We start from the raw sequence: 6,000 nt of genomic DNA, 5'->3' as shown, positions 1-6,000 counted from the left end.
AACCAATTGGCTCTTTCATAGTAGACACAGATTTCTGTGTGCTAAAAGTGCACTACACAAAGTATGCCACAGACCTCAGTGCAAGAGTGGTTGGCATATATTCTATAATAAACTGCAAAATCAATTACCATACAATGCTATTACCACACAATTAGACATTATAATTTTTTTTAATTTTTTTTTTGGGGGGGGGGGGTAAAACATCCATTTCATGGTAGACACAGGTTCCTGTGGGCTAAATGTGTACTATACAAAGTGTACCGCAGTGCAGAAGTGGTTGGTGGCGATGTTAAGTGCAGTGCATTGTCTTACAGTACATGTAATACACACAAAGGAAGTTGATGCCTTTGCCAGGTGATATGATAGCGGGTCTGACCAGCTCTAAATGAGGTCTGAACAAAGGATTCTCTCCACACCAGCCCAACATATGTTATGTATATTGTCCTGTGGGGCAAATTCACTTCTCCCTAAATTTCCCAGTTGAGCATAGAACTAAAGACTGGATGCATGTAATGAGCTGAGAAAAGGTACTGCTGGAGACAGCTCTGGACTGAAGGTGAGCATAGCAGCAAAAGTTGTGTTTTTTTTTTTTTTATACTTTGGAACATGCTAGGGAACAAATTAAAAATGAAAAAAGGTACTGATTTTATTTGTATCCTGGAGTTTTTTTAAATCTTTTTTTCTTTCCTACTTCTTACACCTACATGTATAGTGAATTGGTTAGGGATTCGTAGGACTTGAAATTCAGTTGTACATTGAGAAAGCAACCATCAATCTGCCCACATGAAGGACACACAGTTGCCACAGAGCTCTTCCACCCTTTCCAATGCCCCCACCTTCTTCTAGGCACTAGAGGTGCTGACATCAGTTAATTGACAGGCAGCCCATGGAAGTCTAAGTACAATTTCGAGCACCCAGGAGGCATAGTGATGTGACAAATGTAAGGACCAATGTGAGCACGTTTTATATTTTTTTGTGTGCATATATATATATAGATATATATATATATATTTTGTTTTTGTTTTTTTTACTCTATTTGTATATTGGGGGGGGGGGGGGGGGCGCTGCCAGTAAAGCAATTTTTCATTTTGATAAAAGGTCCCAAATTAAGGGAAGGAAAACCTTTGAGAAACACGCATACTGTTAGTACTGACTTTTATTCTACAAATAATAATTGTCTGGCTGTTATGGATGTCACAAACACTTTAATTCACTGACTTGGCACAACTATGCAGATAAAGACTTCTGACATTCCAGAGTTTCATATTTATTTTTGATCAGTGACTCAGAGGTTTGTAGAGAGTCAGCATGGCAGTCAGGCATCAGAAAAGTCAGCCATTATATTCCTCTTAGGAAAAGTTTACTTTGAAGGAAATAGAGAGAGAGAGACCAACATCGCGGAAACCAGCCAATCAAGTACCACCAAACGAAATACCGCAGACTCCTGTCTCTGAGTCCTACATCCTTTGGTTATCCAAAGGTCACTCCTCAGAATTGGGATATGCGGAAGAAAGAGCAAAGGACAATAGAATAGTATTGCATAAAACCACATAAATTTATTAAAAGCAAATCTATTCACAAATATAAAAACATCTCATAGGCAAAAAAGACCACATCAGAGAAGATCAGCAGGTGTATACCATAATTAGCTACTGGCCTTGTTCTATGCGCGTTTCACCTGCACAACAGATGTCTTCTATCCAATGAACCAATTGGCACTTTCATGGTAGACACAGATTCTTGTGGGCTTAGGATGTACTACATGAAGTGTATCACAGCAACTTCTGTATAAATGCTAAATAAAATACCATTCCATCACAACAATTAGTCATTATAATGCAGCTTTCTTTTTATTTTAACAAATGCTAAAATAACACTACTGATTTTCTTTGCAGGTTTCTTCAGAACACCTCTGATTCGGATAATCGAGTCAAACCCTATGTCAGGTACTATCATCACAGGTCTGTCCAGAGAGCAGATGGTTACAATAAGCCCAGCAGCTGGCATGGACTGTGTTTCTATTTTATCACTGTTACATGATAGTTTACATTTTGGGATTGTATTCGAGATGTGCAAAAAGGGATCACACAAATATTTATAAGTATAACATTTAATTAAATAATGACAGATAACACTTGTAATAATATTAGAAAATATAACAAGAATACTTAACTAAAGATGAACATAAAAAATATGGAGGCTTGTTCACTAAACTGACTCAGCAGGAAGTGAGCCACCCAGAATATGGGACTTTAAAGGTGAGTGATATTTAGCACAGACAGATCAAAAACATTGGTGTTTAAAAATATATTTATTTCATAAGACATAAAATAAGTACAAAACAATCTCAGTATAAAAATATATACAATACAGCATCGCAGATGTCATGTCTTCCAATCAAAAGAGGTATACAGGGTCAGTGAGGTCCTACATGTTTCGCCAATTCAATGGCTTCGTCAGGGACCACATGGTTTCTCACCTCTTATATCCATTCTATATATTTCACAAACAAAAAGGAAAGATTATTGGTTTGTGAATCTAACGGATAAATCATCAGACTGAATCATGTTCATATCAATATATAGACAAAATGGAGCGTTTAAAACTCACCAACAAATAGATGTTGGAAACACATTTTCAATTGCATTGCATTGTAGGTCATGTATACCAAGGGGGTACTAAACCATCCTCAGGATCTCTAGAGGACACTGGGTAAGAATTGCCTGAACAAACCAGCCGATACTGGACCGGGCCAGGACAAAAAACGATTGGCAGATATATCTGATCCTGATATCAATCAGTAGAGGTATCCCAGCCTCTGCAAAGAGGGGGAAAGAAAAAACAATTGTAGTGACTAAGTTCACTTATTACTCATAGAAAACAAAAAACGGTCAATGAGATGACCGTGTGAGTGCCCAGAAAAATAGGGGGTGAGGTTAATATGATCAGTCAAAAGACCGGTCATGAAAAAAGATTGTGCTAAATGGTGAAGTAGAAGGGAAGACTGTGTGTGTGAAAAAAGGAATCCAAGAAGAGAGTCCAAGTGCCCGATCTAAACAGAAAGTGCCGATGCCCAAAGAAAGAAAAAAGAAGGGGGTAGTATCATCCCAGTGATATAAAGGCAAGACAAAATGGGTCCGGTGAACATAAACTAAATAAAGAAGTAATAAGCATGTGTTGAAACCGGCTCAATAGTGATTGGACCAGTGAATGAATATACAGTGTATACAGAAAAGAGCCCATAAAATAAAATAGTGCAATGAGTAAGTGTACAGAGATTTAAAGTATACCATAAGAGTAAGAATACCGGATTACCGGAGGTACAAATAAGAGGAAATATTTACCTTAGGCAGAAAAGCCTTTCAGTGCGTTCACCACGCTGCAGCACAGGTAGTCGTGACCTGTTTCTGCTGCGCCATCGTCAGTCTTTAAGTAGTCCAGTCCCACCGGAAGTGACGCGGCCATAATCGGCCTGCAGTTTTCACCTCCGGTGCGGGCGCCATCTAGTGACCGGGCGAGGGTACGCCCCGTCGGACGCGAGATGTCCATCACCCGATCAAAACATCCGCCTGGGGGGGCGGACGCGGGAGCTCGGGGAGGCGGGATGACAATTGTCAATAACCACCTCCCATATACTCCCGGCTTGGCGCCCGAGTAGCGGCAAAGGCCATAAGGCATATTAAACACCAGTGAACGTTAGGAGATATATAACCCCCACAATGCAGGTAAAGAATTGCATTACATCAAAAACTTAAACAATACTGAAAAGTATATCAATCAAACACCATAAGCATAGTCCCTAAAAAGGGAAACTGATGTGGTGTTTCAGGGCACATATCACATTAAACACTGTTGCCCACTGCACAGCGCAGTGGAAATATACAGAGAATTTCTATCGCTAAAGAAATGATGGAAGGGGATGGGGACGAGGAAAGAATATAGAGGATCGGGAAAAATTGACTGGGAAGAATTTGTTTTTATAGAAATTTTACTTAAAAAATAAAAAAAAAAAAGGAAGGAAAGGATTTCATGCCCATATTACTCCAAGAACGGTTTGTATGAAATTGCAGTATTGAGGCCAGGATACTTTGTGGCCTGAAGCCTATATATCCATTTTGCCTCATTTTTAAGTGTATTGTTATCTAAATTTCCACCCCGCGGATTAGGTCTAGTTACTTCTAACACCGAAAATTGTATGGTATGAGGGTCAAATTTGTGTTGTATGCCAACGTGCTTACAGATGGGGGTGTACATAAGGCCCGTGTCAATATAGTAAAGATGATCGTGTATACGCCGGGCAAAGGGCCTTTTCGTCTTTCCGACGTAGAAGGCCCCACATACACATGTAGCGAGGTAAACAACCCCCTCCGTAAGACACGTAGCATAGAACTTGGGTTTAAGTGTGCCACCCCGGGGGAGAGGTAGCAAATAGCCTTCTCTCACCCAGGGGCACTCATCACATTTACCGCAACGGTAGGTTCCAAACCCACCCATTGCTCCAGTATCCATCTCTTTTGGACCTACATAATGGCTGTGTACTAATTTATCCCTAAGAGATCCTGCTTTCCGGTAGACTACCTCAGGAGAGGGTTTTACATATTTAGAAATGGTGGCATCGTCAGTAAGAAAGTGCCAGTTTTTGGCAAGGACTCCTCTAAGACTTTGATGATGTTTATTGTATTTTGTGACCATTTTAACGGTATTAGTTGTTACCTGCTTTCGAGGTCCAAATATCAGACCATCCCTTTGTTGACTATTGGCCCTATTATATGCTTTTTTTAGAATGTTTTTGGTATAGCCCCGTTTAAGCAATCTCATCTGTAGGGCTTTGGCTTCTCGTGTGTAGTCTGCATCTAAGGTGCAATTTCGTCGTATCCTAAGATATTGGGAATATGGGATACTTGAAACAAGGGATCGTGGGTGGGCACTTGAAAAGTGTAAAATCGTATTCCCTGCCGTACTCTTGCGATACAGGGAAGTATGTAAACTCCCGTCAGAATCCAGAAATACCATTGTGTCCAGGAATGGTACTTGGAACGGATCAGCCTGATAAGTAAATTTAAGATTAAAGCTGTTAACTGAAATATATTCAATAAATTCAGAAAGCTCTCCTACTGAACCTGACCATACGGCGATGACATCGTCAATATATCTGCGCCACAGCACTAGGTGGCGCAGATATATTGAGGCTCCATCGTCGGCAAATAACTCCCTTTCCCATCCCCCCAGGTACAGGTTGGCGTACGATGGGGCACACGAAGTCCCCATCGCTACCCCCTGTACCTGGAGGAATGTAGTACCCGCAAAGGTGAAAACATTAGATCTCAAAATGTGGCCCAGTAGTTCCAGGGTGAACTCCGCCATAGGCCATCTTTTGTGGGTTTGTTCCCTGAGAAAAGTTGTGATAACCTCTATACCCCGGTCATGGGGGATACTTGAATATAACGCTTCTATATCCAAGGTTACTAATAGGGAGCCTGCTGGTACCGTTAATCCCTCAACTACCCTCAACAGCTCCAATGTATCTTTTAGATACGATGGAAGACGTATAACATGAGGTCTGAGTTGGTCGTCGACAAATTGGCTGGCGGGTTCCGTAATTGAGCCCATCCCTGAAACAATAGGGCGACCAGGGGTTTTTTCCAGAGATTTATGAATTTTCGGCAGGGAGTAAAATGTTGGCAAAATTGGCCATCTAACATTTAGAAAGTCATATGTTTCCTGGTCAATGACATGAGCATGTAGAGCGTTTAGCAAAATGGTTTTAAGTAAGATCTTGAATTCCTCTACCTTTTCCTGTGACACTGGTACATACCATTCTGGATTTGACAAGATGTCCATGCACATAATTTCATATTGGGGCCTGTCCATAACGACCACATTGCCACCCTTGTCAGAGGGTTTAATTACAATATGGTCGTTACGGACAAGGCCTTCCAATGCACGCTTTTGGGAGACAGACAATTTGGGGGTCCCAGACGAAGGGACCGCCAAGTTGTC

This window comes from Pelophylax lessonae (genome assembly GCF_965119305.1).
Source record: "Pelophylax lessonae genome assembly, chromosome: 7".
NCBI lineage: Eukaryota > Metazoa > Chordata > Amphibia > Anura > Ranidae > Pelophylax > Pelophylax lessonae.
The sequence above is the reverse complement of the archived record's forward strand: the minus strand, read 5'-3'. Positions refer to the sequence as shown.